This window comes from Acomys minous (genome assembly GCF_964271855.1).
Source record: "Acomys minous genome assembly, chromosome: 15".
NCBI lineage: Eukaryota > Metazoa > Chordata > Mammalia > Rodentia > Muridae > Acomys > Acomys minous.
The window spans coordinates 88406707-88431218 of NC_140497.1; the positions used below are offsets into that span (position 1 = coordinate 88406707).

At 38.6% G+C, this 24512-nt stretch overlaps 1 protein-coding gene across 7 annotated transcripts in view; it reads left to right on the plus strand.

The window, feature by feature from the left end:
* TAFA2 (TAFA chemokine like family member 2) overlaps window positions 1-24512 on the plus strand; it is a 420034-nt gene that overhangs the window by 390310 nt on the left and 5212 nt on the right. Inside the window, exon 4 of one of the 7 annotated variants that reach the window (XR_014775155.1) lies at window positions 18695-18941. The exons of the other annotated variants lie outside the window; for them this stretch is intronic. The gene's annotated coding sequence lies outside the window, so the exon portion shown is untranslated. The remainder of the gene's footprint in view (window positions 1-18694; window positions 18942-24512) is intronic. 7 annotated transcript variants of the gene reach the window in all.

Consider the following 24512-nt stretch of genomic DNA (forward strand, 5'->3'; position numbering starts at 1 on the left):
CAAGTGATTATTTTATTGATGTCATCCCAACACACTCTAGACTGTCATCAAGTAATGGCATCAATGCATTGACGGTAGCCACGTACAAATGCAGCCATGTTTTGAATACCACAGATAAAAGCATATTTTGTTGTTTCACTAATTATTCTTGTCTCTAGCTTGTTGGTTAAATTTTGGTAAATATTTCCAAAAAATTATTCATTCTTAGTTGTTAAAAACATTTTTTAATATAAAATTTTCTTGTAAGGTATTTATTGCCATGAAATTATTTTCCCCTCATACTATTCCTATTAAAAAATAAGACTAGTGCAAATTCACTAAGATTTGGGATTCTGAAACACACTGTAAAATAAGTAAGTAAAATAGGTGAGCTCTCTATAAGCATTCTGTGTTTTCATTACTTCAGTGGACAAGGGGAAGCTGACATTTATTGGACCCATAAACATATGCTCCATACTGAACAAGGTGCTTTAAACACATTATCTAATTTACTCCGCTTAATAGCCCCATGAAGATGATATTTTAATCACCATTTTAGCGATGAGTAAACCCATACCTTACAAAGTTAAGTGACTTCACAAGGTCATAACAGTAATAAATTGAGGGAAAAGGATTCAGCCCTTAATCTGCACATCTAACTTAACATATGATTTAATATATTGTTAAGTGATAATGATATAAAACTTTCCTATTGTTTTTAATATGAAATAGACCTTTAGGGATATATTTAACTTTCTGGATCACTGAAATGAGAAGACCAAAGCAGTGCTGTTGAAATTCTGAAACACATCATTTTATAACAGAGCCCTTTCTTTCCCTGTTCACCATAGTCTCTCAATAATCCAAAATAAAGCTGAGCTTTACCTTTGAAAAATTACTCCAACATCTAAAAACAAGATGGGTGAAAGAATAGGTAGTCCTGGGCAGGCAAGCCACATCCAGACCGTACAGCTTGCTTTAGAAGTATGGTATTATGTGCTCTTGGGCAGCATTTTCGGATTTTCTTTCATTTTCTGCACTAAGAACAGCTGGTAATAGAGGATCTTCTACCATGTGTTGTCACCCACTGTCAGGCCGAGGGTTATGCTGCTGTCACAGGATAAAACTTTGTGTCCAGCCAGGAAGTCCTCTCTGGTAGCCTTTGTTGTGTCTGTGGTTGGCAGTCACAAGTTGTGGCTGTAGGCTGGTTGGGAGCAGAGGCGAATAACCCGCAAGTATTCACAATTCTCAAGCTGGACTTGAGTCTCTCTTCTATGTGTCTCTGTAGAATTTTATCCTTCTTTAGTCTCTCCTCCCTCTCCCTGCCCTCCCCTGCTCCTCCATGCCCTCCTTTCTGTCTTCCATCTTTCTACCATGTATGTTCCCCAAACACTTCCCTAGCTGGCTGTCAGACAAATGGCCGTTTTCCCCTTTCCACAAGCCAGCTGCCACCTGAACTGCTTGGCCACCTCGGTGCCTCTTATGGTTACCAGCTCAACTTCCGCTGTTGAAAGTGGAACAATACAAGACGATTCAAGGAAAGCCTCATAGTAAGCATGATGCCACATAAGTGGAGGAGGCTCGCTGATTTTTTCCTAGCCAATTCAATGAGTGAGCCTGAGAAGCAAGCTTCTATAGCCCCCACAGGGGTGTCTGAACCATTCACAGGCATTGATGCTTATGTTTTCCACCAACTACAGCCCTGTCTTTTAATGTCAGTCATACTCCCCCACCCTATAGACCAATGGGGGGAAACCCTCCTCTGCTAATTAAGTGGCAGCAGGGTCATCTAGAGTACCTTGAAACTTGTGCTAACACAAAGCCTGATAGAAACTGTCTCAAAAAGACAAGGACTGTGTCTCTAGGGCCAGGGAAAATGATTTGTGTTTGTCATGTAGTTTTCTTCAAGCACCCGAGAATTATTAGTTCAGCAGCTGGTACTGGCAGTGGCAGAAGGGAAGTCCAACTGGATGTTGACCAACAGTTCTGTTGCTCATGGCAACCAGGGCAGCAAAAAAAGGGAGCCAGACAGCAGCAAAATAGAGAGTTTGATTGCTCCATGCCTCCGTCATCTCTGACTGAAAAAATGGACATCAGAAGCCACGCTTACAGTTAGAACTTAGTGAACTTATTTTTTTTTAACACTAGCAGTGACTTATCAGGGTTTAACATCTGCCCAGTGCCTAAGGGAGAGGTGAGCTCCCATTATCTGCTCAGATTAATACAGTTGTAGGTTCTTGGATTAAATTGCTTCAAAGATCTCTAGTGATTTTGAGGCTAGAATTCTCATTTTAGAAAGAAAAATCATCAGTGAGGGAGAAGATAAAAACGACAAGGAACTTCTTGAATTATCAAAGTAAATTATTTCTGTTTGTTTCTCTTGTGAGAAAAACATTTTTTTCTTACATTTTAGTAATTTAAAATTTCTTTATGTGTACGCACATGTGTCTTGGTGTTGGTCATAAGAACATGAGCGTAGATGCCTGAGAAGGCTAGAAGAAGGCATCAGGTCCCCTGGGGCTGGAGGTACAAGTGCAGGCTCACCCCAAAGGGCTTTGGGAACTGAACTCAGATTCTCTGTAAGAACAGTAGATGTTCTTAACCACCGAGTCTTCTCTCCAACCCTAATTTAAAGAATACTTGAAAACCAGGGATACATTTAGATATATTTTTCAATTAACTGGATACTACTTTAGGGTACCTGGCTAGTCAAAATTACCCAAATATGGCTGTCTGCTGAATTCGCAAAACAATCTGGTCAAATATTGCGGTTAAAAACCCAAAGTTTCTAATATTGTTACATCTATGCTTTCCACTGAAATAATTTTTAAAAGCTAGGGAAGGAAAAAGCATCCTTTACACAGGTTGGAGCACAACAACAGTACAACATAGAGAGTGGGTGTTGAGGTGATTTCTACCAAGGATATGCAGATTTAATATTATTAAGAAGCCCAAAGAATTATCTTATTCATCGCTATCATTGGCCACTTACCAGTCTTGAATAAGACAGCTAGGGTTGCCCGAGACCTAGGAAACCATATCACTGATTTGGCAGGTTCAGGGCACCGAAGGACGCAGAGAAGAGGAGCTGGAAAAGGTTACAAGGTAGCTGGGGCCCTGATCTCAGCCCAAAGCTATTTGTGTTTCTGAGGCAATATAGGCTAGTCATACGGGACTTTTACTGCAAGCAAAATGGCTGGAGACATGATTAAAACTTTCAGTAATGTACATCCTCCCTTATAATTGCCCATAGCCAATCTGGAATGCACAGGTAAGGCTCACAGTGGAAGGAAAGTGCTCAGCCAAAACCAGCAATGAGGCATGCAAGGACTCAGCGGAGAGAAATGGCATCTCTGGGAGCTGACTAGAAATCAGGGCTGGGTGAGCTTATTTGAACCTCGCTGCCCTCACCACAAATGTGAGTCGACCCTGCTTCTGCCTTTATACTCCATCCAGAGAGCTTTGTTGCTGCAGTAGCAGCTGCTGGTGCTGTTTAGACCAGAGTTTCTTTCCCAGTAAGGAGGCAACACCGAATTTTTGTTCTCAAACCCATTTGGTCTGAAGAGCATAGAAAACGCAACATCTGTTTCCAAAGGCTTTTCTTCCTCCTCATGCTTAAGGAAAAAAATTTAAGAGTGTCTATGGCACGCAAAACTATCTCCTGCATTACTTTTAAGATTTAAGTTAAAAAGAAAGGAAAAGTCATACGAGCCTTTTATTTTAAACTCACTTTCAAAGATAAATAGTGAGGAACTTTTTTTTTTAGAGTCATTAATAAAAGAATAGTCTCTCCAGTGTAAAAAAGCACATAATTATATGCTAATTATACAACAAAATAGCAGGGGGGAAAGGTGCTGCAGAGCTTGTAAGATATGAGAAAATATCTTTAACACTGTTGGGATCATCAGTAAAAAACAGACTCTGCTTCATTTCTTTTAGTGTTTTGATATTATTTCTCTGCGCAAGATGTAAGGAACTGATGCCTGCTTTATAATTTTGATCTCTTACCTGTTGGTGTTGGCATCACACTCTAGGACACAGGGGTTAGTAGCTCTTAGGTCTTATTCCTACTTAAGGAAAACATGACAAAACTTTCTCTAAAAGTGACTTTATATTGTCATTAGAAATATTATCTTTGGGAATCTTGTATCCAAAGTCTACACACTTTTCCTGTGTATAAGATGAATTCTTTGGGCACAGTTTTTAGCTGTTTGGAATACATTTATCCATATGTATACCTTAGGCAGATAAGAATTGTGTAGTTTTACTATCTTTATACACAGTTGATTGTTGAAAGGTGGTACGGTGAAAGTGAACAGGTGTTAAGAAATCCCAGGTGGATTATACAGTAACAGTTCTCATTTTAAACACAAAAGCAAGTACAGCACTGCCTTAGCCTCAACCCTACTCTACCTGGTCAACCTCACTAGACAATACCGACAACATGGAGATGCACAGAGTAATCTTTGCTTACAATGAGAGTATACACTCGAGACAGGGACATGAATAGTGCTTGCAGCGTCATTGTTTTCTTTATGCAGCATCCTGCAAGGGACATCGGGCTCAATGGCAAGTAGTGTCAAGCCTAATGCTATTAAAATAATAGACCAGCAATGACCTTGCTTTAGTATGAAGATGTCAAACTAGATTCAGTTTCAAGTTCTCCGGCTGTAGATGCCAAGGACGTTGATTTTCACTTCCTTTACAGCTAAATGGACATGACATTAATACGTGGCTGACCTCTGAAGACGCATAAGACTGTTTTTTTTTTTTAGAAGGGAGGAAGGAACAGCTTCTTGTGATTTTTTTTTTTTTTTTTTTTTTGCTGATGGAAGCCTCAAGTTTCCCCTTCCAGCTGAAGCTGGATTTTATATGAAGGCTGAGTGTTAGTAGATCTAAGCAGGGGGCAAGCATGCTGCTCTAGACTTAATGCAAAGGGAGAAGGTAGCATGAGGATTAAAGTTTACTTCATTACCTTAAGGTGGAAGAGTATGTATGCTTCCTCCCCTCCCAGTGTTCACTTTGCCTGGCAAATGTAAATACATCTAGAGTCGGGTTGTTCTTTCTTGATCGGCTCGCTGTTATCCAGCATGTCCACGTCCATTTGTCTTCATCTCACTACAAGTCAGGGCCTAAATTGCACTCTAGTCCAGTAGCACAAAGCCAAATGACCTTTAGGGCTGTGGCTTATAAATTATATTACAGCACCTACAGTAAGAAATATATCTTATCTTGTGACCCCTTACACACCACACACATTTGTATGTGCCACACTGCAGTTAAGGTTAGACTCTGGTATTTTGGCTGTCTTTCTTCCTTCCTTCTAAGCTTTCTCCTTTGTTTCTTTCACACTTCTTTCTTTCCTCTTTCCCCTTCTTCTTTCCAGGATCAGCCTCATGAATTGATTTCTATCACTGCTGATAAGTTGAATTCTGCTTCTTAGGAAATGCCACCTTGATAATTGATTGCTTCCCGAATCTTGCTCCATGAAACTTGAGAAGATACAAACTCATTCATAAAGAGTTTTCAAGTCAATTCAGTTCTCACATTTTAATATCAGTTTTCACTATATTTTTGGGTTAACATTTCATTTACTTTTGAGATATAGATTTCATGGAGATGAATATATATGGTAAATAAATATTAACTCCCAAATGCTCTATTGTTTACTGTTCTAAAGTGTTGTTCTAAGTTCTGAGTTGGGACACCAAAGAAACAAAACCAAATATATAATTTCTGCCCTTGGGGCTTGTACTCTGCTAGTTTGTGTTGGTTCTCTGTTGCTGCCTCATTAAGTTGAAGAAGTTCAGGTGACTTAAAACAATGCCCATAGTGTATATGTAGGTCATATATCTAACACAGGTGGCAGAAGGGCATCTGTTGTCTGGGTTTTGTAAAGGGGGAACCAAGGGGTGAGTGTCACCTTTTCACAACAGGCCTGCAGTTCCTTGTAGTAAGTCTGGGGAGAATCCATTTTAAAGCTCACTCAAGCTAGCATCTTTTGGTTCTTGGGGACCACAGAGCTTGGAGGTCTGCCACCAGAGCCTCTGCCATCTCCTTTAGAAGGATGGCTTTTCTCATGACATTGCCTTCTCATTCTGAGAGATCAGTGGAATACTGCAGCCTCCTCCTGTCTGAACCTCTCTGTCTTCTCCCTTACCTCATCTTTCCTCTGTTTTCCTCCTTTACTCTGTCTCAAACTGACTTTTCTACCCATTGTCAAGTGCTTTAAAGGAATGAGATAGTTAGAACATTAGGGCCACCTAATGGGAATTCTCTGAGGGTCAGCTAACCAGCAGACTCAGGTACATCTTCATATCCCCTTCACCACAGGGCTTAAATTAATGCTTCTTGGAGGAACCAAAGATTACAAAAGACAATGCATCTGGTGACAAAGATATACCAGACCCTACATAGTATATGAGAGTCAGCGAAAAAAAAATAGTAAAATAAATAGCAATTAGATGATGGTGTTGGACCATACTGGGGGGAGGGAAGAATGGCAAATGGTAAGTGCTGAGCAAATTTGCATATTTGAATGAAAGTGTGAAGGTGAGTGGAAGACCCATGTGGCTATTTGGGGAATAAGCTTTCCAAGCACATGGAAGGACAAGGCAACATCCATGAGATGGTAGTTGTCCCGGGAACGCAGTGATGCCTGTGTCAGCAATGGAGCAAGTGTAGAACTTTGGGCCTGAAAGGCACCATGGCAAGGTCACAACTGATTTCACCTTTCATAGTAAACATGTAGGAAATAGGAGTTGTCATTGGGTGACATGGAAATAATTGTGTAAATATTATTTTTCTGTTTTTCCTTAGTACTCATTAATTCTATGCCATCTGACATAATGGAAAATCTGGTATAACCCTTTGCATTTCATATTTCTTATAAGTAGGTGAACATTTTTACTATTGTAATGAGAAAGGCAGACACTGGGTGAAATGCACTTCTGAGAAGCTAAAAATCATAAATGAGGAGGCAATTAGAAAAGCAAAACACTTAAGGAAGTTGGTAATCATAGTAATAACATTAGGTTTTTAGTAAGGAGGTTCAGACAGAAATGGATTTATGTGTGTACAATTTTCTTATCAATTAGATACTGAGTTCAAGGCAGGTAAGAGCCCAGCTAGGTGTCCAGGATGCAGTCGGCCAAAGGTAACATTTTAAACCTGGTGTTTAAAATTAGAGAGTGCTTACTTCATTAACGATAATTTAATAGGAGTAAGAGTGTCTGCCCTGGCACTTGTTTAGAGAGTTAGTGGAAATTAATGCAAAGACTTCAAGTAATAGATCACCAGAGCTGTTTCTCAAACTTGGCCTATGCTTTCACAGTTAAAATAAACAACAGGCAACTAATGAGTGCCCAGAGGCTCCTGGAAGATGTAGATGATGCCATACTATTTGAGCCATATGCATATTTGTCAATATCACTCCAAAGAGTGTGCTTATCATCTGAAAGTTAGCTGTGAGCGCTACAGTACACACTGTGGTGTAACATTGGTTGGCCAATGTAGAGTTCATTATCAACCATGAGGAATACCATAGGCTATGGAGTACGCCCTGTGGAATTACACGGAGGGAAGATCACAGTTCTGACTCTCACATTAGGGCCAAAGGCCAGAGTTACATCATCTTAATTAAAAGACATTTTAGACTTAATATTTGCTGAACATTAAGTATACCTGGCTAGCAAAATCTTACATATATATATATATATATATATATATATATATATATATATTAATGTGGTGTTCCTTTAGGAAAGAAGAATAGGACTTCAAGGGACTTCAAGAATAGAGGGGTGGGAAGGGGAATCAATTTCTTCAATGGTTCAGCTGCTTGCTACATGTCCATACTGCAGCAGATAACCCCCCACCTGTGCAGGCACCCTCCCTGAACTCACAGCTCAGGAAAAAAAAAAAACAAAACAAGAACATATGAAACAGTAAAGTGGGAGGCGAAATTATTAGGAAAAAGAAGGTTCAGTGGGAGGCTGGATAATAGGGCTCTGGAGCATGTGTGTGTCCAAAATACACTTTATACTTATGTATGAAGCTAGGAAAGAATAAATAGTCAAAAGGAGAAAAAGGAAAGGATTATATGGTGGCATTCAAGCAACCTTGCATTGTAGACCTCTAGCCTTTATTTTTATGTTGGGTGAGAAGTTTCCTGCTTGAAAATGTATGCCCCTACACAAGATAGAGTACTGTGTGTGTCCTCCCAAAACCCCCTCCTTCCTCACATTCTCGAACACTTTGCACAGGGAGCTTAAGAGGACTCAAAGTAGAGACATCTAGTGGATGTTATGACATAAAGACCAAGAGACAAAAAATACACCTTGGAGAATCATTATCCCTTCATAGGTTGTATTAAAATAATTCATTAATATAGCTTTCTAAACTAAAGAGGAGTATTTAAATCAAGATTCTCAAAGATGTTTAGTAGGTGACATGGAATGAGGGAATGACTGTGACATCTTTCAAGGAAACTACAAATTTGTCTCCTTAGTGTCTAGTAAGTAAACCAAGTGTTATTCTGTGATGTAAATAATGACCTGAACTGTTTTTGCATCTTTGTGCATGATACTATATTTTCAGAAGAGAACAGCCACCTGTCTGAATAAAACCAATTGATTTCTAAATTAAAATATTTTTGTATTTATGAGCTATATGATAAACAGGGAAACAGAAAATGCAATCTGATATATACCTGTAAGCCATAATTAAAATTTTTATCATTATTATACATGTATTTTATATATAATATACATGAGGTACAGAAATAAAGAATAAGAAGGAGGAGAGAAGATAAAGAGAAGATATTATTGTATAGAAATATGGAACATTGGGACCACAGTAATAACTCTAAGTTGAAAACAGAGACTCTTATCAATGCACACAGTGTTGAACCATATTCATATCTGTCCCTGTCCATATTTTAAACTCATGAAGCAGTTAAATTTTGAAATAATGTATGGTACAGAATAATCTGATGCTTGGTGAAATATAATCTATAAAATTCAAGTTTCCAGATTAAATAAAAATATCAAAATTGTTGTAGTTTATAGGAAGTTAGGGTATTGGATTTGTTGTAATGCATCATGTTTAACTTTCTAAGGACATGGGTGGTTTAGCTGGTGACCCACCTTTCACTCATGAAGTTCAGCATCACAGTAATCTGCTTCTAGTAAGTAAGCATTGCCAATGCGTGATGAGATTAGCCCATACCCAATAAAGATTTGATTAATTAGGTGCCTCCTTGCTTTTCACCTTTTTGCTTCTGTTTCTCTTGGTGAGTGTTTTCTGGTGACATACTTTTACCTTTCATTTCTATTCTCTTTTTCATCTTTTTCATAGAAAACTGAAATCTTGGAGGAGAAAGAGGTTTGGGGTCCAGAGAAAGAGAGAGAGAGAGAGAGAGAGAGAGAGAGAGAGAGAGAGAGAGAGAGAGAGAGAGAGAGAGAAGAGAAGAGAAGAGAGAAGAGAGAGGAGAGAGGAGAGAGGAGAGAGGAGAGAGGAGAGAGGAGAGAGGAGAGAGGAGAGAGGAGAGAGGAGAGAGGAGAGAGGAGAGAGAGAGAGACTGAGACAGAGAGACAGAGACAGACAGAGAGGCAGAGAAGGAGAATAGATTTATTTTCAAAGGATGCTTACAAATTATTGAATGTAATCTCTGGTACTCTGCTTCCGTTTCTTCTTTAAAGCATTCTGGACTTGGGAAGGCTGGTTATGGGAGAACTGCTTTGGTCAGGCTGTTCGGGGGAGTTGGTTTGCTCAGTGTGCTTCTAGGACTCACATGGTGTGGTACTTCTTTTCTATCTTCAAAAGACACTGTGTCTAACAGTCAGAGAGATCTGCATGGGTATCATGGTTAGAATTCTCAACTTCCCAGCTTCAATTACAAAGTATGATCAATTGATGAGATTACTAAATGTGTGGTCAGAGAGTCAAGCCTCCTTTTCAATTAAATTTTGCAGATGAACTTGTTGAAAGCACAGCCTGCATGTATAATACAGATGTGAACCACAGACATAAGTCATATGCCTCCAGATTATATAGCTTCAGGGCTTCTCAGATGAGGCATAAGAAAATGTGCTTATGAATAAACTTTGATAAATGTTATTAATGATAAAATTTAAAATCCTTTAAAGGTTTTGATTTATTTTATGTATGAGTGCTCTATCTGCATGTACACCTGCAGGTCAGAAGAGGGCAGCAGATCTCAATATAGATGGTTGTGAGCCACCATGTGCTTGCTGGGAATTGAACTCAGGACCTCTAGAAGAGCAGACTGTGCCTTACCTGCTGAGTCATCTCCCCAGCCCTTAATGATAACTTTTAACTTACTCACTTTTTACCTATATTAATGACCTAAGGAGATCCTATTCAGTGACATGGTATCACATTCCTTTTTCATACTACATAGGTGAAGCTAAATATTGAAAATATGAAAAAGCTGTGTTTACGCATGTGAGGTAAATGAACCCTACATCATGATAGGATTATCTTCAATAGCGGTAGTGTTGAAGGGTTTAATCCTTCATTAAGCATACAGAACATACAGAGAGAATGAGACATTGTCAGACTGTAACCAGTGATTGCTCCTCTTCATTTCACTGAGCATGGCCCCTGGAAACCTGTAATGCTATAAATCTGACATCATACTCCCATTTCTTTTGCCCAGTGCTTCTCTCAGCCTTAACTTTGTCTCATGATAAATGCTTACATTGTATATGTGGTTCTTCCAGGTTATTGCGGCTTAGAACTTTGCTATGTAGATCTGGCGTAGTTTTGAATAAACCCATGTTTATTCACAGTTTAATGTATGTCACTCCAGAAGAATCTTACAGACATTCTGTTTTTCACTCACTTTCCCATGACTCTTTGTCTTCTGTTCTGGAATAACCTACTTGAGTACTCCAGGAAGCTAGCTTACTTATCTTTTTTTACTATAGCCCAGAATGGGAGAGGCATCCACAAATCCAGGTGATAAGCTAGACCCTGTTTATAAATGCACATCAGTTTCTCCTTCCCAGGCTTTGTAAAGGAGATGAACAATACTGAAGATCTATCTCTTGCAGATTTCATGATGAAGAATCTCAAGAGGTGTTGAGGTTGATGCTCAGTCATTAGAATGCCTTGTTTGTTTATTCATGTATAAAGTAAAACTGCATGCTCAGAAAGTGGCATCTTACTGCTAATTATAAGTCAACTTGGCTGGCCCACAGTGAACAAATATTCAATCACACATCACGTGTTTCTTGTGAGGGTGTGTTTTGAATGAGACTAAAAGTTGTGAGGGGTGCACAAAACATATTGCCCTTTGTTAATGTGGATGGGCTTCCCCCTGTCAATTAAAAGCCTGATACGTAATCATTGACCTCCCTTGAGTAATATAGACCTTAGTATCCCTGCCTCCAGTGAACATGCACCCATGTCTGATTAGTTCTGTGTTCTGGAGGATTTTGAGCTATATACTTGGATGTGCTAATCTTCTTAGCAGTATTAAAAGTGAACAAAATCAAGATGGCAGTAAATGGTAATATCACAATAACACGAACTATGAGATACCCAGATAGGCTGAGCTACAGTATCTCGGCCACAATATTTTCCTGAAAGGGCAATGACTATCCTGTGTTTTCCTCATTGATGTCCTACTACTTTCTGGGATGCTCCAACAGCTCTTGTGTCTCTGTATATAAAATTCCATATATAGTTAAAAGAATAAAAAATTCAGACAGACCCCTAGAAGCTATGACAGTTTTGGTTAGAGACTGGGAAAAGAGGTGATAGTGGTTTTCAAAGGGTTTCTGTGAGGAGTTGTCAGCTTTTGTGGGAGAAGTATGATCACCCAATAAGATCCCATCTATTGTCCCCATTCTTTAAAATTATTTATGTATATTAAAAAGAGGAATAAAGTCATATCTAATGAAGCAAGATGCTCTTGGGTCATAAGTATGAGGGGTTACTCATATACCAATATTAGGGTGAAAATCTATGAGAAGTCCAAATACACTATAAATGAGCAGTATTTTTCTATATGGTTTTAATTGCCAAATATTATTTTTACATAGTGGGATCATTTTTAAAATGTATAACCACTGATTATAATAGTGACTCCATTGTAGACATTCATACAATAATATTTTTCATTAGTTATTTTGAGTTGGAATTTCTATAAATTCTAGAATTTTCTAATGTAATATTTGTGTGTGTCACTTCACGTCTGTGCTCTTTGCCCATCTGTGAGATGGGGCAATTATGTAAACACCATATAGGGTTCTTAGGTGCTTTAAACCAGTGAAAAAATTCAGAAATGACTTAAAGCAGTTACTGGGCACTCATTCGGGCTTACTCATCTCTTAAGGAGAGTGCATAAATCAATCAAGTTGTTAAGAGGTTAATAAAACAAAATAGGCTACTTTCCCAATAACTAAAGTATGAACATTATTATTCAACAGTCATAACTCTTGTTAAATATACAGTTATAGAAATGTCTACAGGTGCTCTTCAGTACTTAAACGCATGGCTAAACAAGGTCCTTCAAAGAAAACACATATTTATCAGGAACTGTACTCAGATTCCTTTGTAATAGTCATGACACTCTTGCACGTGTGTGGTTGTGCCTACATAAACAAACAAACCCATACATACACACTTACACATATTCATACATACATACATACATACATAATATATAAATTATATTAAAATGTTGGTTGGTTGGTGTTGCTTTTAATTTATCAAAGAGCTGGAGAAAAAAGGTGGCAGGGTTTTAATGTTCACAGTCTGGGACATTCCTGCCACTATTGTGGGCTAGGTCAAGCCGACTCTGCTGTTAGATTGTAAAGTATGCTTCTGGAGCATAAAGATTGCTCTGTCCTTTTTAGCCACCAGGCATTGCTTTTCTAGTCACATCTTACTTGGCGATGAGGAAGCAAGTCCCCCCCCCCTTTTTTTTCCTGCCACTTGCATTTGCTGACCTTTATAAGGGTTTCTTGGTACAATTCTAAGATAGACTCACAAAAGAGTCCCTTTACGACTAAACTGTTTGTTAACAGGGAGGTGGCAGAGTACAAAATGGCTACATGCCGGGCCATTTTCCTATATCTGCTTTTTATTTTAATCATGATTGTCCGTGTTGTCTTTCCCAGGGCAGTATTAGATGATGCTGGCCTAAGGTGGTGTGCATTGGGAAATGCTGGGTTGCTTGAATGCTGAGCCACCCTTGCCCATTTTGCCGTTACTAATACAACATTAATGTTCCCACTAAATCACAAAAATGCTGAGTAGAACTGATGTAGAAAGTGCTTATAGATATTCAGCAATTAGCAGAGGATAATAATTCCTATTTATGGAATAACAAATACAACTTAAGTGACTTAAAAAAAACAGTATATTTCAACTGAAATGTGTGGCAACATATGAGTGTTGCTCTTAAGTAATGAAAAAGTTCCATTAGAAATTGTGGAGAGTTGGCTCAGTGGTTAAGAGCACTATCTGCTCTTCCAAAGGTCCCAGGTTCAATTCCCAGCACCCGCATGGCAGCTCACAACTGTCTGTAACTCCAAGATTTGACATCCTCACACCAATGCAAATAAATTAAAAATAAATTAAATAAAAAAAATATATATAAAGAAATTGTGTGCATAGTATAGCAAGTTACTTGTTTTTCTGGGTCTAGTATAATTTTTGAAAAATTCAATATTGTACCATGTTTTACACAAGAAATGTATATAAAAGATAATAGAATTTTAAAAGCTAATGGCATACCTATATTTAATGCCTCAGTTTATAATTAGATTTCCTATTATTTTAGGACAGTGAAAGCAATCCCAAAGAGGTGTATTTTACTGTTTTTGAAGACATTTATTTCAAAGTAAGACTTGGAAAGTATTTGAATGAGTACATTAACATTTTGTTTGTTTTTGCTTTTCAAGACAGGGTTTCTCTGTGTAACAGCTCTGGCTGCCCTGAAGCTCACTCTGTAGACCAGGCTGGCCTTGAACTCACAGAGATCCTCCTCCTCTGCCTCCCAAATGCTGGGATTAAAGGTGTGCGCCACCACCTCCCAGCTTAATTTTTTTATTGGGAGCATAATTGCATTTATTCTTCTTAGCAGTGAGATAACAGAGCAATTAGTTCCATTTATGAGGAAGGAAATAGGATGTTTTTTGCAGTACATAGAACTAGAGATACATAGTTAATACATCCCAAAGTCATGATAATCTCATTTTTAACCTCACACTTGTCATCGCTCCATTATACACCTTGTCTGCTGAAACTGTGTTTCCATCATTACTAGAGAGTGAGTATTCAGGCTAACACACATCTTAACCAACTTTTGATTAATGCCATGGTAAAGAAAGAAAGAAAAAAATAAGAAAGTTTTAATCCACATGCGATTCTCATTTTTTTCAATTTTAGGAAAAATTATGAAAATTCCATTATAACAAAAAATGTAAAAATATATGATGAAAAAAAATTGTAAGACCCAGCTGAGAAACTTAAGGATGTGTTAGATAATGCTAAATTCTAATATCACTGGGGTTTAAAATTGGCCTTGGTTTTTGTAAGAGGGTTTTCTGACCTCCCTATTGTAATAAGCCATCCACCTTGGAGGTAATAGGATGTGCCATCAATTGAATGTGGCTCTTAAGAGTGATCCTGGGCTCCAGTGCTAGCTGATAATATTACATTCTGCCTTACCCATTACACTCTTGATGGCTCTTCTTTGTGATAGAAATACTGAAGACTTAGCCCAGTACTGTAACGGGAATGCTTGCTCAGCAATAATTTTAAATGTTTATTAGAACATTTACGTGACTTAGTGGCTTTCAAGCTGTTTTATGCATCTTGGAATACTCCGTTCTGGCCCACTGTAGTCACCAAGTTCCTTATGTTCAGGTCTTGAAGACTTCGATGTCCACAAGTTCTTTACTAACGCTCAACTTCCCGTTAAAAAGGGATTCACTCTGTTCAGGTGATGAGAGAGTTTCTTGTCCACAGGAGGAAATCCCTCCAGAACATGCAGAAGGGGAGTTCAGGAAGCAGATCTAAAGCAGTACCGCTTCAGGAAAACCGGAAAAAACAGTTGCCCTAGCTGTTAACTTACAGTTAACTTACAGCACTGTGCTAGGCAAATACAGATGTGATGTGGTGATACCATGAAGATGGAAGAAGGCAAAACCAACCAATTAACCAACCAACAAAAAACCAACCAAAGAAACAAACAAACAAACAAACAAAAAGGAAGATAGAAATAGTGCAAAATTCTTGATGACTTTTCAACGCTAAGGTTCTCAAAGAAATTGGACTGCTATAATTTGTCTTTCATTTTTAGTAGTGGCTAAGTAAAATCTTCAAAGTATCTCACCACATACGTCTTAAAAGATAAAATTCATAAATTGTATGTGTCCCAACATCAGAAACCCAATGAGAAAGGGAGCAGTGCAGAGTGTGGAGAGGTACGGAGGTCAAGGAAGCACAGCCAGATCCTACGAGTATTCTAACCCACGAGAGCAAGTGTCAACACCGGCAAGTCTTAGAGCTTGGAGAATGCCTCAGTGTTCTGGCAGACCCCAGGACACTGTCATGATAGACGGCAGTCGCCAAGCCGATAGCCTTGCCCAGCCCATCTTATTGCTGTGCTGCACTGTAAGAGTCCTGTCTGAATCACCCTATACCTGAAACTACACTGAGGTGAACATGGATTATTGAAATGTCATTGAGAAAGACAAATGTACTTCCTTCCTGGAAGAAAACTACAGGCCTAGGCGGGCTCACGATAATTTTCTAAATTTGCAAATACAAAACCTAGCATACAATTAGAAAAACAAACAAACAAACAAACAAACAAACAAACCAGTCACACAAGAGGATAAGTAGTGGGAAAGAGGTTTCACTTATCCTGAATAGTAAATATAGCATAGTCTCTCTCAGTCTCTATCTGTCTGTGTCTGTCTGTCTGTCTGTCTGTCTGTCTGTCTGTCTCTTCTTCCCTCCCTCTCTTCCTCTGTCCTTCTGTGTGAATGTGTTTACATGAACAGTATTATTTGGGTGGAGGAGGCACGGACTCAATCAGGTTATCATTTGTTTGATATGTTCCAATATAGGAAACTTGATGTTGCTTCAACAGCACCCCCATGCTGGTCAAATAAGCCTATGATTCCTAAGTATACGATAGTTGGAACCACAAAATATTTCATGAGAAAAACCCTCTGACAGTGTTAAGCAGCAGTATGGAAATTACTCAAGAAAGAAGTGCATTTTTAAAAGTAGGATAATTCATAACTGAAATATTAAGTGCAATATATATGCCAGTATGAACCTTGATGTATCCATTTGGACATTTTTCACACCCCAAGTGGCTAGTCTAATACCAATTAAAGCATCACAGAGTGCTATTTTATCTTCCTGCATTATTATTTTCATGAATTAATTTTGTCTTAAAAGTCAGACCTTTTCCAAATGAGAATACATTTAAATATCTGAGGTACAAAACTGAAGTTGAGTGTCAGGACCCTCAGATATCTATAATTTCAAATTCTAAAAATACAGAACCATGAGAATAATGGTAAAAAAAATTAATAGCTGAGAAAGTGGCTTTCAGGGTCATGTGATCATGCCTCTAGGTCTTTGTAGAGAGTCCAGATAGTTGCTCTGTTTTATTCTGAAGCTGTTTATCACTTTTGTTTTTGTATATTATATATATAATATGTATATTATATATATCCATTTATTGATTTGTTCATTCATTCATCCATATACATATCTATCCATTGTTTTAATCTTTCATTGATAAATATCAGGGATCATTTAAGTGCCTGGAATACTGCTTAGTCATGAAGAAAGAAATGTTTGTTAATATACTTGCTTTACAATAGCTCATAATTCATAAATCATCTTAAAATAATGAAATATGCCGTCAGTATAGATAAAGTTCTGAATATGCGGATCATGAGACTTTCTCATTTCTTTTGGGCTTTAAATCAAGCACAAGTGCTAAACGTGCACAAAGTAAAGGAGACATGAGTGAGAATATTAAATATGCATCTGTGGAAGCTTTGGAAGAAGGGCGGATGAAACTGGTGGCCTGGACTGATACCGAAGGCTTTATTTTCTTGTTTCATAGATTCATGTTTGTTTCTATAATATGACACCATTATAGATTTTCCTTTTCAGGTGATGGTGGCAAAAGGGAGGAGATACAAAGCAGAAGACAAATCAGGGAATTATTTCACCTATACAAACTAGACAGAGCACAGCCTTTGATTATGATGGCTTGGTGGGAAAAGGGAGTGGGGACAGATTTGGAGCAGGTTAGAAGCAGAAAGGGCAAACACAGTTGTTTTCTTAATGGGGAATTGAAGAATAGTCCACACAGCAAAGTAAAGGAGATGGAGCATTGGGAAGACACGAGTGGTGCACAGCCACTCGTAGGGGTGCAACTCTCCTACATTTCTTGAGTTTCATCCTTTGTCTTCTGCTGCTGCCATCCACTGTATGTCACGGCACTGGCCACACACGCTCTGATGGTCTCAGCCCAAGTGTGTCTGCATAAAATTACACATTCTTCATGAATGATCAGCACACAGAAATTCTGTCCTAACCCCTCTATGCTTTGCCTTCATCTTACATTTTCTAGTTTGGATAAGGAGAGGCCAAAGCTAGGGATAACAGCAAAAGAAATGCTTCTCTAGCTCAAAAGCTCAAAGTCATGCTTAAATTGCAAACTGTCTTTAATCTTTATTATGTCTTTTCTCTAAAATGAATTTTAACTCCTCCATTCTCTCAAATTCATGTAGGCAATGTTATATCTTGATTCATTCTATCAAACCCCCCCGTTGTTGATGCCGACAACTAGCTTTACTTTTAAATGATTTATTATGAATAACATCATTATTCATATTTTTCTCAAATATTATGCTAATTGCTATATATATATATATATATATATATTACAGTTCTTTGGGTAAAATGCATAAAGAAACTTTTGAAAACCACTATCTATAAAGTATCATAAAGTACGGCTGAAAAATGACACAAGTTTTATTTAGAGCATTAATGGGGATCATAGGATTTATAATGAGCTGAGAGCTATGAAGTTGGCTTGAGAAGCGAGTGCCCACGGGTGGGTAAAATTTAAACTTTGGCTAAAAGGCTTGATCTCTTTTACCTGCCTTAAAGTGTGAGCGACTCAAGTTTATGCATCAGCAAGCTATAAGTTACTTCAGGCATGGGTGTCCGGATAAGCCCGTGGACGGTTATAACTGCAAATATGAAATCTTAGGATGCCAACTGAGCATTGCCACGTAATGTTTTTATGATTCTTTGACACTTTAATGATAAAATGCTTATCTGCTGAATTCTTTGTTCCTTCTTGCTTGAATTCAATGAGACTTTTCTCTTCGGTTTGTGCAGAATGTCTCCCAAACTATTCACAAGAAAAAACTTACAATCCCTGTTGAAATTGCTTATAAAACTGTTTAAGTTAGCCCCACTTGCTGTATGCCTTCCTCTGAAACTCAAAACACTAAGCACTTATAATCCTCTAAGAGCAATAGAGAAGTGTTCCCGCTGTGAGCTTTGTTAGACGCAAAGGACATTACCTTCTTGCTGTCCCTTTATGCTTGTTAAAATGTTCCTTCTCCCCCAGCTTTGAGTCCTGTGATCATCTGTGGAGCAGTGGAGTGCCTGACATGTGTTTGTTCCTTAGGCAAACGTGTAAAACTCTTCAAGTTGGAACGGAGAAATAGAAAGAGAAGGTTTCTGCTGTGCCTGGTGACAAAGTTTTGATTTTCCACATTCAAAATTATTCTGGCTCCAAGCTGGAGCAGTAGTTTTGGCGAATCCTAGTGTTGGTCGGATTCTGAGGAAGGGGCAGAAGTTTGCTTGAGAAGTAAAGATTCAAACCAACTCCTGAAATGAGCGCCTGTCTCCGTTCATTTCTCCCAGAGCAGCAGGTGTGTACACCATGTTAACAGGGTGAGCTGTGATCTCCTGTTCCTTGTGGCTACTGTTAGATTTCCAGGTGCTTGATTTCAAAGGGAGACAACAGAGTTCGTACAATTTTAGAGATCGGGGGGCAAAGAACTGACTCCGTGGTTAATAAAGAAAGCAATATTTTAAAAAAAAACACAACTGAGAAAAACCATCATTCTTTGAACTGACTCACAAAGCCCTCATGTTGGATGTTGTACAAAGCGCTCATGTTGAATGAGCCAATATGTTGCCATTGGTGAACCTTATGCTATCGCCACCAGGGGCTCTGCCGTGTCATTCTCCTTAGAATTGGAAACAAAGTATAAACTGTGTATGTTCCTGAACATCTGTCAGTGTTCAACCTGCCTATTATTTATAAATTTACATGAAAAGCACTGAGCCAACAGGCTTTCATTTAATCTACATAAACCAAATCCAGACAGGCTTCTTACTTAAGCTATTCTTAGATAGTGGAATGATCCCACATTGAAAACTGTGTTGTGCTGGAGCTAAAACAACCACACACATGCACACACATGCGCACACACACACACGCACACACACACACATTCTTATATATATGTATATAAATACACACATATTTATATATACATATGTAAGCACACACATTATTATATATACAAATATATGTATAATATACAAATGCATATATTTATTTATACATGTACATATGCAATCACACATATATTTAAACATATATGTATTTATTTCTAAATACACACACACACATATATATGTATTTGAGACTACAGAATTATATTATTAGGAAGGCCCAGGGAAGATAATAACTGGACGCTAGTATGAACTGCAAGCACAACCAACACAGTCTTCTTCTTGGCAAACATCATTGTCTATGATGTTCTTTTCTTCAGAGAATTAATTTTAAGTTTTCAATGCATAGGATGGGATTTAGAACACTTACCGCCATATACAGAGCTACCATCACTAAACCTAATTAAGTGGAAGAAGGTGATAGAGCATGCTCTTCTTTTAGAATGTTCTAAAAATATACCGACTTTGTCCTTCCACAAGTCACACCAGGTCCTTTTCGACATGACAGCACCATGTCCTTTATCGGACAGGTGTCCCAAGAAAACTTTACCAAAAGCCATTTCATTTGTAACTCGCCTGGAAGTCAAGCGAGAATGTTCTTAGCAATCCCAAACCAGTACACAGGAAGCTTTCCATTCCAGGCCTTTCTGAGTCCCGCTCGCTGCAGCCTCATTTTGAAGCACAGTTTTTTCACTTTTCTCCTGTTCCCATTTGCTTTTACTGTAGTGAAGCTGAAATAGTTGAGGAGTATAGTTCTTGACTGGGCTTAAATTTTAAGCTAACACTTCACTGCAGACAGTGGGTAAAAACTATCCATTCAAATTATTCAATATAAATGAGAGGTGACTCCTAAAAAACACATGTAATATCAAATTTGGCAGGTGAAGCACATTCCAATTGAGCTAAAACAATCTCGTGGTCTCTGAACTTTCTGGTGCTGCAGTATGAAATTCATATCTTTAAAAAGTCTGCCCAGATTCTTTCTCAGAATTACTTTCCTGGGGTGAGCTTTTTTTTTTTTTAAAACCTTCCTAAGATATTTATCCTTATTCTGATTGCTGCTATACATCATCTAAACATTATTATTGTTTTTCTGTGTCTGGCTTCCACCTGGAACAGAGAGAGTGCATAAGTTGGGGGAGCAGAGGTAGGAAGATATTTTTTTTTCCTAACAAATTATGAAAAATGCCAAAGGCATATTTGTTAGATATTTGAACACAAAGGGAGGAGTGGTTCATTCATTAATATCTAAGTAAAACAGGGGATGCGTTTTCCGTACCTGAAGCGAGAGCGTTTCGTAAGAGGCAGCACCAACACACATCGTCTTCCATGAGCCGTGCAGAAGGGGCTCAAAGTTCTAGGAAATAGCGTGAGCCCGTTTGCTCTGAAGCTTCCATTGCCTGGAGGTCTTCATTTGCACAGCTCAGGAAGCCCAGACATTTCATCTGCGAAGAGAAGCCACTGGTCCTGCCTTTGTAAACTAACCACATCTTGTCGAACATGAACCACTGAGTAGCAAGGGCACTGTTGAGTTCAGGGTGGTCCTGGTGATTTAATCCTCCTGTTAGGGAGCCAGGCTCCTTCACAAGGATCTTAAAAGTTGGGCCTGAGAGAGGAATCAGAAACTCCACCCAAGTGACACAGTTGGCAACTCACGACTCTACAGATTTGGGTGAGTTTTAAAGTTCTAAAGCCAGCAGGCAGCAATGCTGGTGGAGACCTCTGGTCTCCGTACCAACTCGCACAGCTCAGCTCATCCGGCACAGTGACTGTCCACTGAGGAGCAGGGGATGACAAGCCACGTCCAGGGACTCCTCACCCCTCTGCTTACTTGAGAGGTAACCCTAATTATACCCAAACTGGGCTTGTTAGCCATCTGCAGGCTCTTTCCCCAATTACCTAAGCCTGTTAAAATATTCAAGAATTTAGTGAAAAGATTAACTGAAAATAGTTCAAGATCATTCAGTAGTCCTGCTGAAGTATTGACCAGAGAGCCTTTAACAGCCCAAATGTTAAAACGAATGTCAAGACTGGTACAGCACCAGACTTCTATGGGAGGAAACTTAAACTGTGGTATGAACGTGCATTGTTTTATAGACCTATAAAAATACATCTATTACTATGTGAGTAAAATACGCACTATTTTAATTTTAGGCAGATAAGTATATTTATGAAAGGATTCATTTGCCTTTGTCTTGTAGTGTCTCCTCTGTACCTGAAAGTTATCTGGGCAGGTTGCTTGTACATGTGCACACCTGACAGGCATGTATCTTTTGTGATACTTTATTGTTTGCCATGCTTTGAGATAGGATGAGTATATTCATATACAGTTATGACCAAATTAATGGCAACTTTTCTCTAGCTTAAATGAAAATAACCCTGCTACTGTGGGGGTAGTAATGCTTTAATTGCACATGGTGAAGCAAGTTCTAAACTCATGTACTTCTAAGAGGTACATTTAAAAAATTCATTTGCAGTGAGCAGCAATTCTATTCCAAAGGAGGAAAAAATCATTCAAACCAGCACTTAGAATTATGAAGGCATTCCTCTGCTCCTTGTGCCTTTATTGAGGAGGCTAAATTTGTTGGAATGTTGGTGTGAAACCGTGTCTGTTTGTGACATTATTAAGCAGCTATTATAAAGGTTGGACACAGATTGCATTTAAACCTGCTGCTTTCGCTCAGAAATATTGCCACACTTCTTTGCCTTCTACTTGTTTAAATAAAGAGTGTTCATTAGTGCAAAAATAAACGGTTTGATAATAACATGGGTATTTTAGTGAAAACTTAACTCCCTTTGAAGTGAAATTGGCTCCACTTTCAAACACAGTCTCTGCCGTTAATGTGTGCATGTGACTTATCTTTTAACGACAAGGGTATAAATGGTACTCCGCAGTACTCCATAACAAGATTTTAAAGACTATGTTAGAATACGTTATCCTGTAAATAGCAGAAGACCTGCATCAATGCTGCACAGATTTGGAAGTGATTTTTACAACTTTACACAAATTGCAAACTGAAAAAAAGTATTATAATAGAGTTCAATTAAATAATAATAACACGAGAGAAATCGTCAATACAGCAGGATATCTTCACCTCTACGTTTTACTCTTGCATAACCATGCAGCCAGTTTTATTCCTGGATAAAGTATGGCCTTGATTTCCTAGATATATGCCCAGCATGCAAAGTCTCATGGAAATTGGCTCATAGAAAACACACAAAAAAGAGATACATAAAGAAGGGACATAAGAATCTGGGAAGATGCATATGTGCCCAATAAGGGGGGCAAAACGGATTTTGGTATGTGCATATAAATGCCCTATAATGCTTTTAATTTCTCTCTGTAACTCACGGACTCTAATCAGTGCATTACATAAGCACATGAATGTGGAGTCAACCACCTAAGCAACAGGCAATGTTAAAATACCTGTGTCCAAGAAGTGTTGGTTACACTTGTAGACGCCACTGGCTTTAGCACAGTCTACACTTCTTAGCTCACTGCCTGTGGCGCACACTGTAGAGGTGACTGCCCTGTAAACACTAGTGCCTGACACTGTCCTGAGCACAGGTCTACACTTCTTAGCCCGTGGCCACAGCATGCGAATGCTAGAGGTCTGATCTGTACTATAGCTCACATGAAATCACCTGCAGATCTGACGATTGGCCCCTGGCAGCCTGGGGCCACAGATCAACCTCTTAATCATTATTTTGTATCAATTGTCTGAGAAGACTTTTTTTTTAAGCCCAGAGCTATCAAGAGATGTGGAGTTTTTAATATATGACTTTAAAAAGCAATATTATTAAGAGAACAACAAATTGCGAAATGAGTTACTGTAAGAAACCCAAATATTAACCTCAATTCAGTAACTATTTCTGGATAAACAGGTGACAATAGCAATGCGCGTGAGAGTTCCCCACATTACTTTTTGTCTCCTGTTTGGGAATTATTACCATCTGCTAATTTTTATAATTTATGTCCTGGGACTTACTCTTTGCATGGAACGTCTGGTGTAATCACAACAGCAAATGACTGTGGCAAGGTAATACTATTATTCTAAAGTTATACATGGGAAGATGAAGGCTATTGCAGTTTAAATAACGTATTCAGTCCCACAGTGTTTGAAAGCCACAAGGGATGGATTTGAACCCAGAGTCTGCCCACTCAGGTCATGCTTCTACCATTGTGCCTCTCACCGGGCTCCTCTCGTACTTACCACCTAGTCAGCAGAACTTGGGTAGCAAGGAAATTTGGACTTTATGAATAAAATCATATTAAGAATTTTTCCAAATTTCTTTCACCCTTGGGGAAAGAACTGATTTGAATGTCCTTCCTATGTTGAATTTAAAGAAAAATGGAGGACATTTCATAATGCTCAAAGCACAATATGCAGACAGTATAAAAACCACTAACTCTACTTATTTCAGATTTAACTAGTATCTTATGTATTGCTTTCTTGCCTTCATCTTCTTAGTTTAAAATGGTGAACAGATTTGACACACGTATCTGACAACCTAAGTGGCTCTCGGGAATAGATTCATTGGACTGGTGTAACTGGATGCTTCAGTTCTTCACGCTTGTGTTTGTTGTTACCACATTAGCTTGGTTATCCTTTTGAGCCACTTAAGCGTAGCTTTGCGCTTGGCACAGGGGAAGCAATTACTGTTATTACCACTATGCTTGCATTCACATGGGTTCAGCAGTTCAGCAGTTTCATGTAGCATGCTGGCTGATAGGCAGCAAATAAGCTTGTATGACGAAGAACAGCTGTATGCTGTGTGAAGCATGCCTTCTGCAAAGGCAGATGCCCTGAAGCAGTGATTATAGGATGTGATGGTGAGGCAAAGCTAGAATTATTTCGCTGTCTCCACCAGTATGTTGTGCCTGTAGCTCATGGAAGAAGAAGGCAGCATGTGCAGGGAGCAAGGTTTTTCTATACTGAAACCTCCTGTTATAGCTAGTGAAAATTCGCTGAAGACAA